Source organism: Triturus cristatus, chromosome 8 (genome assembly GCF_964204655.1).
Source record: "Triturus cristatus chromosome 8, aTriCri1.1, whole genome shotgun sequence".
Lineage (NCBI taxonomy): Eukaryota > Metazoa > Chordata > Amphibia > Caudata > Salamandridae > Triturus > Triturus cristatus.
This window is the reverse complement of record NC_140591.1, coordinates 476,508,890-476,522,466: the sequence shown is the minus strand read 5'-3', so window position 1 is coordinate 476,522,466 and position 13,577 is coordinate 476,508,890.

The window sequence follows — 13,577 nt, the reverse complement described above, 5'->3', positions numbered from 1 at the left end:
CAGGGAAAGTAATTCAGCTTTTATACAGGAGGCATCCTTGTCTTGGACATCATCAAAATGAATGTTCATGTCGCCAAGCACCAGGAGTCTGGATTTCCTCAAGGCGAGATGTGCTGTCGCCTCTACTAGGCTAGCTGCAAAATCAAACAGTCTGCCTGGGGGTCTGTATATAAGAATACCTGATAGGGAGCGTTGGGGCCCCAGTGTGATAGTGAATGAAGCGGCTTCGCAGTGGTCAATTGTCAGGGGGGATAGGGAGCATTCCAGTGGGGCTCTAACAGCGATAGCTATTCCTCCACCCCTACCGTCTTGCCTGTCAAGCCTAGCGAGAGAATATCCAGGAGGCAACGACTCTATGATGTCTGGGTCAGAGTGTTCGCCAAGCCAGGTTTCAGTTAACAGCAAAATATCAAGTGCTTCATCCTCGAGTAGATTATAAACTTGGATGCAGTGTTTACTGAGAGATCTACAGTTAAGCAGTGCGGCTTTTATTAGTTTTTTAGGGGGGTCTATTAAGGAGCCAGTTTCAGGAGTAAAAGGGCATATAGAACAGTTGTGTAATGATAGAGCCTTCATAGAGTGTAGACATGGTAGTGTTATAGCAGGACGAAAATTCAACAAGATTTGTTTATCATACCGTATGTGGAGGGGATTTGGTAGGCCAGGGTGTATGGCCCCGCGCCTCGTCCGGCCGCGGATGGGCGCAGACGGGCTTGACTTTGGCTCGACTTCGGCGCGCTTCCGGCGCGCCCGCTGCACGCGTCCGCTGCGCGGTCGCTGGCCAACACACATTTATAGGCAGTAGGGGCAACTAGAACGCTGACCTGGCCGCCCGAGCCCGGAAGTGCTGGCTCCTCCTCACCCTCCGCAAACAAACGCCCAGAAATGGAGGCGGCGGACCGGGGCGGGAGTCGGCAAGGAAGTGAGTGACAGGAGATTAAGTGAGCACACAAAAACTTTTAAAATTTAGCCTTACTCGCTAAAATTAAAATACCACGCTATGGATCAGCGCTAACAGTGTGCCACATGAAATAAACACAGCACGAGCGGATAGAGCCTGCCACTGCCACCGGCAAGACTCTTCTCCACAGCGCGACTGCGACTTATCTGTGGAGATTTGAACATAAATATAGAATGTGGAACTTTAAATAAAACAGGGAGTGTATATACTGGGAGGAAGCCAAGGGTATACCGTGCTCTACAGCATTTATTAGATCTGCATAGTCTAACTGATGTATGGGCTTTTTTTAATCCGGATGATCCTGGCTTTACATATTTTTCTGCACCGCATAGAATTTGCTCAAGGCTGGATTATTTTTTTGCTTCACCTGTTTTGCTTCAAGGTTCCGGAATTACTAGATTTCCGCGAGTAATGTCGGATCATAATCCGCTTCTGCTTGAAATAAATACATCAGTTTGTACGATTAATCCCAGAAATTGGACGTTTAATCGGGGTCTGTTTAAGGACATGGAATATGTTGATTATATGTCTTTATGGATTCCTAGGTTCTTGGAAGAAAATATTGACAGTACAGGTATTCAGAATGTGTGGGATACGCTAAAGGCAGGGGTAAGGGGCGAGACAACACGGTTCGGCTGGGAATCTCAAAGGAAGGAAAGGGCTAAATTGCAGCGGTTATATACAGAATTGGTAGAAGCAGAGCAGAATCTGGTAGTTCAGATACGGATGGGTGGGGATAGCGACTCTGCTCAAACCCGGATTATTTTAGCAAAAGCAGCCATAACTGAACTCTCTCAGACTAAGGCAGCCGACAAATTTCTAATTTGGAAATCAAAAATGTTTGAAAATAGTGAGCGAGCAGGGCATATGATAGCCGCAAGAATTAAAGAGAGGGAGACAGCTACGCGTATTAAAAATATTCAAGACCCTGATATCGGTCTGGTATCTGGGGAAAGGGCCATTGCGCTTGCCTTCCAGAAGTTTTTAATATCTCAAGAGGTACACAACAGGGCTGTCCCTGTTCCCCTTTATTATTTGCCATTTATATAGATCCTTTAATTAAAGCATTTCTTTTGAACAATTTGATTAGTCCAGTGAGATCTAAGGGTGGTGAAACTAAAATATTGGGTTATGCAGATGATCTTGCCATTTTAACAGATTTACCTGAATGTGCATTGTTAGAAGTACAAAACCTGACACTTCAATTCGGCAGACTGTCAGGTTATCATTTGAATGAGGCAAAAACCCAAATTATCTGTAATGATAAGATTTAATTGTTGGATCCTAGGGTTACTGATAAGGCAAAATATTTAGGAATACTTATAAGTTCAAATCCTGAAGAAATTGTGGAGATTAATCTTAAACCGATGTTATGTAAAATTGAAAAAGATGCTCATAGGATGAATAATCTTCAGCTAACACTTATGGGGAGATGTAATGTTGTAAAAATGCTTTTTTTTACCAAAGATATTATATCTTTTCAGAGCTATTCCTTTACTGTTTGATCCATTATGGTTCAAAAAATAGAACGTATTGTTTCATGGTTTGTCTGGGCAGGAAAAAGACCCAGAGGAGCCTTTAAATTTATGACGCTACCAAGAGAGAGGGGGGGCTGGTCTGTCCCCAATTTCCAGATATATTATTGGGCAATTACTCCGAGGCATATTTCGGAGTTGTTGGATTGTCTAGATTTTGAGGATTCGGAGAAATCAATATATAAACTTGTTTATGGAGAAGAAGTGTCTGGGGTATTATTTAGACATATAGATTTTGCATATTTCAAATGTGTGAGGTTCAAGGGTCTTTTAGCTGCTTTCAAAATTTGGACATTTACCCGGAAACTATTTAATATAGGAAGAATACATATATATACACCAGTTAATAGAAATACTCTTCTCCCTCAAATTTTTGCAGACGGGTATTTTAGAGAATGGAGTGCCCAAGGAGTTATTAAGCTAGGGGATTTAGTCTCGGATAATGGGGTAAGGACATATGATTATTTAAAACAGAAATTTAATCTCAATAATACACATTTTTTAAGTTTTTACAGATCCGGGATTTTCTCTCTCGGAAAACTGTTAGCTGGAGTCCTGTCCCTTTAGTTGATGCTATTAAAGGTGGGCATTCCACTATATCCTCAATCTATAAAATGATAAACGAAAGAAGGAAAGATGATCTATACAAACATTTTAACCAATGGCATACTGGATTGCTTGCTGGGCAGGAGGTCTACGAAGAGTCTTTACGGCTCAGTCATACTGCCACCTTATCCGCAAACCTCCAGGTCCAATGCTTCAAAACCTGGCATAATTTGTATGTAACCCCACAGCGTATACAACAATGGGGTGGGATCACGGGAGTTAATTGTCCTAGATGTGGGGAGATTGCGGTTGATATTATTCATATGTTTTCTTCTTGCCCTAATTTAATCCCTTTGTTAAGCAAAGTTAAACAATGGTTAGAAATACTGTTTCATCGTACGTTTCAATTTTCATCTCAGGCAGTCATATTGGGGGTAGTGGATGCTAATATGATGCTTCCAGAACAGAAGTTATTTTTTGTAGCCATGGCTTCGCTTAGATTATGTATAGCTACTGTTTGGCTAGAACCTATCCCTCCGACAGAACATGAGTGGTTTAGCAAATTTATAAATGTTGGGAAATGGGAGCTTCTGATTTTTAGAAAGAGAGGCCCAAGGGCCCGCAGAAATGGGGAATTAATTTGGGCACCAGTAATTAATTGGTTGGACCGGGCAAATCAATGATATCTGAAATAGTGAAGAGTGATAGTAATGTATATATATTGTATATATTGCATATATTGTGTTGTGTAGTCATAAAACTTTTTGGGGATAATTGGTTTATGTAATGGATTTTTCAAGTCTATCTCCTGTCCACAGCAACCCCAGGGGGGTTGGGTGGGTTTTCGGGGGGGGGGGAGCCTGGGGCTGATAACTGTAAAAAAAAAAAAAAGAGTCATGATACAGATGATGTATGTTGTAGTTAGTTTTTTGAATTTCTTTTTCTGTGATGTTTTATTTTGATGGATGATTTTGGTGTCATGTTACTCTTCAATAAAATATTTAAAAAAAAAAATGCAAATCAATCTTCTTATAGACAATCCTTAACTGTACTCCATGTTTTTGCAGAAATGTTATCCCTACTCTTCTACTGCAGACTCTGGCCAAGGTAGATCTTCAGCAAAATAAATAATATAGGAATTTGTTAGTGTCAGTCTCTTGTTTTCTTTAAACTTTCTTTTAACCTTTTTAATGTCTTTTACAATTGCAAAGTTTGTTTTGTCAAGTATCCTTTACGCAGCAATGCTCATTTTGGTGATGTCATGGAGGTTCAAACAGTTCAGATTTCACACAGTTCATCTATTGTTACACTCAGTACTTTGTCCATGTGGTAGAATCACTCAGGTGCTGAATACCTCTGACAAGGTACTCTTGCTCTTTTTGATCTTCTCAGCTTTTGATGATCTCCTTCTTTATCATGTTCATCACTTGACTGCCTCTCCTCTTGACACTCTTTCTCAGTTTTCCTTGATTACAGTTATGTGGCTATTCAACTCTACTGGTAACTCTTTCGTTCCAGTTCTTGTTACTTCACCTGGACCTTCTTGTTGTACTTATGCTGTTTTAATTACATTTCCAAATTGATGATCAGTCTCTGCTTCTACTTCATTAGAGACTTCAGTATCACTTTATGTAACAACAGGAACTTGATTTGGTGCAGATGATTGCAGATCTTCACCCCTTTCTCCCTGATGCTGTTGTTGTGATCCCTATGCAAACAAATCCCGACACCACTACTCTTCACGGTCTCACCGCATATGGTGGTGCTGTCACCAATGCTCTTTATTCAGGACGAAAGAGCACAATTTCTTCTTCAGGGTTTCTCACTTTCTTGGTGTGTGATGCCTGCACCCAATTTACAGCCACACTTTCCAGCAGTATTAGTCACTAAGATGACTTGAAATTGGCCTTTCCATCTTGGTTCACAACAATTATTCCGCATGTGCTTCTTGATCACTACCCATTCACCAGGATTGAGGTTGTGGCTCTTTTCTTGGTGTGGATATTTTGTGACAGCTGCAACCTGGTAAGAAATAGAACTCATCAGATCAGCCAGTCCCTTGCAGTAATCGAGCATCATATTATCTGTGATGATCAAAAGTGCTTTTGCAGGTACAGCAGGCAGCCTCATTGCATGGTCCAATGTGGAATTCATTGGGAGGACAAGTTATTCAACAGTGAGCCGTATCATGAAGTATAGGAGGAATCAATCCATACAGAGAAGACACAGGGAGACCAAGAATGCCGGAAAGAATTGTATTTTTCAACACATGATGGACATATTACGTCATATGTACATATCATATAGGTTAAAAGCACTGCGTGACACTTAGTGAAAGTGTAACCAACAAAATACTGTGCACAAGTGCTCGTGGAATTTTGTGACGGCGCAAGTGACACATAAAGTGGTATGTACAGCGGTGAAGGGGCACAAAGAACAAATGGTACATTAAATATGTCAGAGTTAGGGCATTTACACAATTAATGTAGGAATTTACAAGGAACAATAGAGCAAATGCCCATGTAACAAATGCGCCAAAAGTAACGCTGTTGTAGTCGACGGCGTTTCGGCCTGTAACACTCTAGGCCATCATCAGGACTGGTTACACATATTTAGGGCAGTGCTAGGGGAGAGGAGAGACAAATCTCAAAAAGAACTCGATTTCAAAAGGACCAAAGAAGGAAGAAAAAGGAGAGAGCCATGCAGCAAAATGTTGACCGCGGGCGGCGTGAGAGCCATGCAGCAAAATGTTGACCGCGGGCGGCGTGAGGCGACCAAGTGTGCAGGACTACTGAGCGACCAAGGGTGAAGGGGCAAAGGCATCTAAATAAAAAGACAGTTACTAGATGTGTCTGAAGAAAAGGTCGAGGTCTCTGGAAACAGTGACGAAATCGAGTGATTCAAGTGAAGGGGGAAGTGGACGAATGAATATGCGCAGTGCCCATGGGATGGGTATCTGTATGAGGTCGTGAACCAAGGTGGTACGTGACAATGGACAACAAGAATCGCCTTATTAATTGGCAACCGGCACGAACTTGAAAGCGACTCGTGAGATGCTAACAGTGGTGAACTGTACGCAAACGAGTTGATCCGGTAAGGCGGGCAGATAAGGCAGGAGTAGAAGTGATCTGAAGTGACAGCAAGCAACCCGCAGGTAAAAAATGCCCCGTGAGGGGAGGAACTTACTGGTATGGAACGGGGAGAAACAACAGGAAGACGACCACGTGGGCTATCGGGTCAGTCCGTGAGGGTCGTGGCTAGAGGAGGGAGACAAAGAGGTAGGTGAGGGGAACGCCAGGTCCAGGACGGACACAAGGGCGGAAGCAAGGGCTGTACTTACTTGAGCGGGGAGGGGGACGCAATCAATGAGGAAGCTGAAAGAAGAAGGGAGCGGGGTTAGAATCGGGGTGGGTAAACGAGCGAGGGTGGGGGGAACAACGGGGGAAATACTTACAATTTGAGGCGAATGAATCACCGGGAAAGGTCCGTAGTTAGTAACTAGCCAGCACGAGTCAGGCGGTGAATGAGGTATACGGACCCAGAACGGAAGATAAGGGAGCGGGGCTTGCGGGTCACAAGTTACGGGGACGAATCAGGAGGGATGTGAGAATGGAGGAGACGCATGCAAGTGGAAACGGAGTACTGATTGGTGAGGAGGCGCGGTGAGGGGAGTCATGGTAACTAAGACGCAATCCCGTGGTGATGAGTCACGGGGGTGTAACGGCGCGTGAATCGTTCGAACCGTAAAAGGGGGGAGAGCGAGAGGGAGGAGGTGGAGAGAAGGGAAAGAAAGATCAATAACATAAGGTGGCATAACAGTTAATACAATATCGTCATATCATTAGGACCACGGAAAGCCAAAAGGAGAACAATTCAAATAGCAAACCATAGGTAAACATACTTTAGAGGTTTAGCGGTAAGGCAAGAAAAAGGGGGGGGGGGAGGGAAGAAGGAAAATGGGGAGAGGGAGGGGGGGGTGGAGAAGGTGGGAAGGGGGGTGGTACAGGGTAATAAATGCGAGTACATACTTCATATAAAGGAAAACAGGTGATAAGAATATTTAAAATGCAATACAGTATGACAAAAGTACATGTGTAATTCTGAATCAATAATAAAATAATAAGAATGAAAGGGGAAAAAAGGGGGGGGGGAGGACAAAGGGGAGGGAGAAGAGGAGGGCGACAGGCAAGGGGGGAAGGAATTGGACAATCATGGGTTGATTACCAAGAAGGAAGGTAACAGAATTGACTAGAGCAGCAGAACATATCAGCTAGACAGAGAAGGCAGTGGGCTGCAGAGGATCATAATTATGTAAGGGTGGAGTTCCATTCATCAAGGGAATTCAAGCCCTGTTCAATGGTGTTAAAGCGAGCAATCCAACGGCATTCACATCTATTCAGAAGTCTTTGAATGTCTCCGCCTCTTAGTGGAATGGACGGTTTGTCGATTACCAACCAGGTGAACTCAGCTTCATTGTGATTTTTTTCTTTGAAATGGGAAACCAAAGGGGCTGTTAGGACTCCACATCTAATGCGGCTACGATGCTGCAGGATGCGGTCCTTGACCATCTGGGTGGTTTGTCCGATGTACAGTTTATTGTAGGGGTATTTTATCAGGTAGATCACATTTTGGGATCTACAGTTGGTGAAGGAGTTCAGATCAACTTTTAGACCGTTATGTTCAAAAGTTTTTGTGTTGGTTGTTGAGGAGCATGCTGCACATCTTTGGCATCTATAATGGCCCCGTACCGGTGGTAGTTTCCATGAGCTTTGGATAGATTCTGATGTAGCCGGTGTGGTAGGCCAAGTGATCGCATGTACCAGGTGGTCGGCTATGTTTTTTCCCCTACGGTATGAGAATAGAGGTGGTTCATTGAAGATGGTGAGTGGGGCTAGAATGTTCCAGTTTGATTTAATAGTTTTGGCAAGTTTATTACTGGAGGGTGAAAAGGTAGATACAAATGGGATTCGGCTGTTGGATCTCTTTTCTTTAGGGGTAAGTAAAGTGTCACGATGATTATACCATGCTCGTTTTCTTGCCCTGTTAACCAGTTTTTTGGGGTATCCGCGGGCCACAAGTTTGGCAGTGAGTACTGCGGCCTCCTTGAAGAAATCCCTACGCCATTTGCAATTGCGACGGATCCGCAAAAATTGTCCAAAAGGTAGACCGTCGCGTAGACCACGTGGGTGGTTACTGGAATAGAGTAGTAGGGTATTGCGCTCTGTCGGTTTCCTGTATAATGAAGTGCCAATTTTTTCATCTTCAACCCGTAGAGTGAGGTCCAAGAATGGGAGGTTATCTTCTTTCGGGTCTACTGTGAATTTGAGGTGTTGTTGGCTGTTGTGCAACCAGTCAGTAAATTGGGAGAGAGAAGTCTTGTCACCTGTCCAGATAAGCAGAATGTCATCTATATAGCAACGCCAAAAAGTGATGTTATTTTTGAAAGGGTTGAGGTCGGTAAGGATCAATGTGCTCTCAAGGTGATGAACGTACAGGATGGCAAAATTTGGGGCAAAACATGCACCCATGGAGACTCCTTTGATCTGTAAGTAGTAGGTGTCTTTATACAGGAAGTAGTTATTTTCCAGGGCTATTTCCAAGAGTGCCATCACGAAATCGGTAGGTATTCTTGAGGGGAATGGTCGAGTGTTGAGAATATTTCTTATAACTTCGAGACCTTCTCTATGGGGTATGTTGGTATAGAGAGATTCGATGTCCATACCTACCATCAAATTAGTGCTGGGTATGAAGGGGTGTCTTCAATCAGGTTAAATAAATCCATGCTGTCTCGCACGAAAGTATCCGTCTCAGGTACGAATTCTTTAAGGATACCATCAATGTATTCTTGGACCTCACTCTACGGGTTGAAGATGAAAAAATTGGCACTTCATTATACAGGAAACCGACAGAGCGCAATACCCTACTACTCTATTCCAGTAACCACCCACGTGGTCTACGCGACGGTCTACCTTTTGGACAATTTTTGCGGATCCGTCGAAATTGCAAATGGCGTAGGGATTTCTTCAAGGAGGCCGCAGTACTCACTGACAAACTTGTGGCCCGTGGATACCCCAAAAAACTGGTTAACAGGGCAAGAAAACGAGCATGGTATAATCATCGTGACACTTTACTTACCCCTAAAGAAAAGAGATCCAACAGCCGAATCCCATTTGTATCTACCTTTTCACCCTCCAGTAATAAACTTGCCAAAACTATTAAATCAAACTGGAACATTCTAGCCCCACTCACCATCTTCAATGAACCACCTCTATTCTCATACCGTAGGGGAAAAAACATAGCCGACCACCTGGTACATGCGATCACTTGGCCTACCACACCGGCTACATCAGAATCTATCCAAAGCTCATGGAAACTACCACCGGTACGGGGCCATTATAGATGCCAAAGATGTGCAGCATGCTCCTCAACAACCAACACAAAAACTTTTGAACATAACGGTCTAAAAGTTGATCTGAACTCCTTCACCAACTGTAGATCCCAAAATGTGATCTACCTGATAAAATGCCCCTGCAATAAACTGTACATCGAACAAACCACCCAGATGGTCAAGGACCGCATCCTGCAGCATCGTAGCCGCATTAGATGTGGAGTCCTAACAGCCCCATTGGTTTCCCATTTCAAAGAAAAAAATCACAATGAAGCTGAGTTCACCTGGTTGGTAATCGACAAACCGTCCATTCCACTAAGAGGCGGAGACATTCAAAGACTTCTGAATAGATGTGAATGCCGTTGGATTGCTCGCTTTAACACCATTGAACAGGGCTTGAATTCCCTTGATGAATGGAACTCCACCCTTACATAATTATGATCCTCTGCAGCCCACTGCCTTCTCTGTCTAGCTGATATGTTCTCCTGCTCTAGTCAATTCTGTTACCTTCCTTCTTGGTAATCAACCCATGATTGTCCAATTCCTTCCCCCCTTGCCTGTCGCCCTCCTCTTCCCCTTCTCCCTCCCCTTTGTCCTTCCCCCCCCCTTTTTTCCCCTTTCATTCTTATTATTTTATTATTGATTCAGAATTACACATGTACTTTTGTCATACTGTATTGCATTATAAATATTCTTATCACCTGTTTTCCTTTATATGAAGTATGTACTCGCATTTATTACCCTGTACCACCCCCCTTCCCACCTTCTCCCCCCCCTCCCTCTCCCCATTTTCCTTCTTACCTCCCCCCCCTTTTTCTTGCCTTACGGCTAAACCTCTAAAGTATGTTTACCTATGGTTTGCTATTTGAATTGTTCTCCGTTTGGCTTTCCGTGGTCCTAATGATATGACGATTTTGTATTAACTGTTATGCCACCTTATGTTATTGATCTTTCTTTCCCTTCTCTCCACCTCCTCCCTCTCGCTCTCCCCCCTTTTACGGTTCGAACGATTCACGCGCCGTTACACCCCCGTGACTCATCACCACGGGATTGCGTCTTAGTTACCATGAGTCCCCTCACCGCGCCTCCTCACCAATCAGTACTCCGTTTCCACTTGCATGCGTCTCCTCCATTCTCACATCCCTCCTGATTCGTCCCCGTAACTTGTGACCCGCAAGCCCCGCTCCCTTATCTTCCGTTCTGGGTCCGTGTACCTCATTCACCGCCTGACTCGTGCTGGCTAGTTACTAACTACGGACCTTTCCCGGTGATTCATTCGCCTCAAATTGTAAGTATTTCCCCCGTTGTTCCCCCCACCCTCGCTCGTTTACCCGCCCCGATTCTAACCCCGCTCCCTTCTTCTTTCAGCTTCCTCATTGATTGCGTCCCCCTCCCCGCTCAAGTAAGTACAGCCCTTGCTTCCGCCCTTGTGTCCGTCCTGGACCTGGCGTTCCCCTCACCTACCTCTTTGTCTCCCTCCTCTAGCCACGACCCTCACGGACTGACCCGATAGCCCACGTGGTCGTCTTCCTGTTGTTTCTCCCCGTTCCATACCAGTAAGTTCCTTTTCCTCACGGGGCATTTTTTACCTGCGGGTTGCTTGCTGTCACTTCAGATCACTTCTACTCCTGCCTTATCTGCCTGCCTTACCGGATCAACTCGTTTGCGTATAGTTCACCACTGTTAGCATCTCACGAGTCGCTTTCAAGTTCGTGCCGGTTGCCAATTAATAAGGCGATTCTTGTTGTCCATTGTCACGTACCACCTTGGTTCACGACTTCATACAGATACCCATCCCATGGGCACTGCGCATATTCATTCGTCCACTTCCCCCTTCACTTGAATCACTCGATTTCATCACTGTTTCCAGAGACCTCGACCTTTTCTTCAGACACATTTAGGAACTGTCTTTTTATTTAGATGCCTTTGCCCCTTCACCCTTGGTCGCTCAGTAGTCCTGCACACTTGGTCGCCTCACGCCGCCCGCGGTCAACATTTTGCTGCATGGCTCTCACGCCGCCCGCGGTCAACATTTTGCTGCATGGCTCTCTCCTTTTTCTTCCTTCTTTGGTCCTTTTGAAATCGAGTTATTTTTTAGATTTGTCTCTCCTCTCCCCTAGCACTGCCCTAAATAGGTGTAACCAGTCCTGATGATGGCCTAGAGTGTTACAGGCCGAAACGCCTTCGACTACAACAGCGTTACTTTTGGCGCATTTGTTACATGGGCATTCGCTCTATTGTTCCTTGTAAATTCCTACATTTATTTTGTAAATGCCCTAACTCTGACTTATTTCATGTACCATTTGTTCTTTGTGCCCCTTCACTGCTGTACATACCACTTTATGTGTCACTTGCGCCGTCACAAAATTCCACGAGCACTTGTGCACAGTATTTTGTTGGTTACACTTTCACTAAGTGTCACGCAGTGCTTTTAACCTATATGATATGTACATATGACGTAATATGTCCATCATGTGTTGAAAAATACAATTCTTTCCGGCATTCTTGGTCTCCCTGTGTCTTCTCTGTATGGATTGATTCCTCCTATACTTCATGATACGGCTCACTGTTGAATAACTTGTCCTCCCAATGAATTCCACATTGAGACATTGTTGTTAGATATCATGTACTGCCCCAGTCTCACTGTGGTTTATGGGCTACCTCCTGTGGTCTGATACTGTCTCATTGCATGGTCCACCACTATTTAATGGGGGGATAGACCAGTTTTCCTATCAGGTATACTTCGAATACTCATCAGCACCAAAGGTAATGCATCTGGCCATTTCAGTGACAAGTTGAAGCACAAACCTTACCTAGTCAAGACTTGATGCTTCCATTCAGCTGTTCATCTATCCCTGAAGCCTCAGATTGATAGCTGCAATGTAGTATTTGCTCAATCTGTATTTCTGTGCAAATCATCTTCAGGACCTCATTGTTAAGGTGGGTCCTCCTATCATATTTCAGAGAAACCGGCATTCCGTACCTTGGAATTTGTTTTTGATATAGTGAGATTGTGTTTCCATCTAAATGGGTAGGCTTCTACTCATCTCAAGAAGACACATACTATGACCAGGACATATCTCAGGCCATTGCAAACAGGATGAAGTTCATTTGCATTCTGTTGAAGGGACCACCTGATCTCCCTAAGTGACTCAGTGTAACATGTGTTCTTTCCCTTTATTCATTTGTTTACATGCCACACACCGATGGCACAGTTCTTCTCCAAGTATCCTAAACCTGGGATTAAACCAATTTGCTGAAAGAGTCTAGTCATGGCATCCCTCCCTAAATGTGTGTATCTGTGAAAGTATCTGGTCATTGAAAATAACAAACTATCAGGTAGCACTGGCCTCCAATCAGCTGACATCCATATGTCATTTGAATTGGGGTTTAAAGAGAACCCCAATTTAGTTAGAGGATGACACAGGTCACCCTACATAGTGGTAATATCTAACCAGAAGCGGTAAGATAGGAACCCAAAATTCCAGAAACATTCTATCTTCTTTCTGTGTTTGAGGTGAATTCATCTGAAGAATTGCTTACACTCTATCCGGTGACATCTTTCTAGCTCCCTTCTCAATTATGTGTCCCAGATATTGAATTTCTCTCTGACAGTACTGCAGTTTACCTGGTGACGCATTATGTGCATTTTCAGTCAGGTGATTTAATAGTGCAATAGCATCTTGTTTACAAGCTTCTAGTGTCTCTGAAACCAAAAGTAGGTCATCAATAATTGGCAAAAGTACTGATCTGTAGGGCATCTGTAATGACTCTAGATTCTTTTTCAAGATCTGATTAAAGATTGATAGACTCTCTGTATATGCTTGTGGGACTCGATACTATGCCAAAACTCTCTGTTGAAAAAGAAATGAAAAAAGAAATTAGCTAACTTCATGCAATGGCACTGATAAGGAAGCCTGGCAAAGATCAATGACAGTAAACCATTCTTCAGTACAAGGAATTTGAAATAGTATTGTGGCAGGATTCGGTACCACGGGACAACATGGGACAACTATCTCGTTAATCTTCATAAGAATTTGGACAATCCTATATTTTCCATTGGGTTTCTCCATGATCGGAGAGTTACATGGACTCCCAATCAATTCCCTCAAAATCTCTTTCTGTATTGTGTCTTTTATTGCAGACG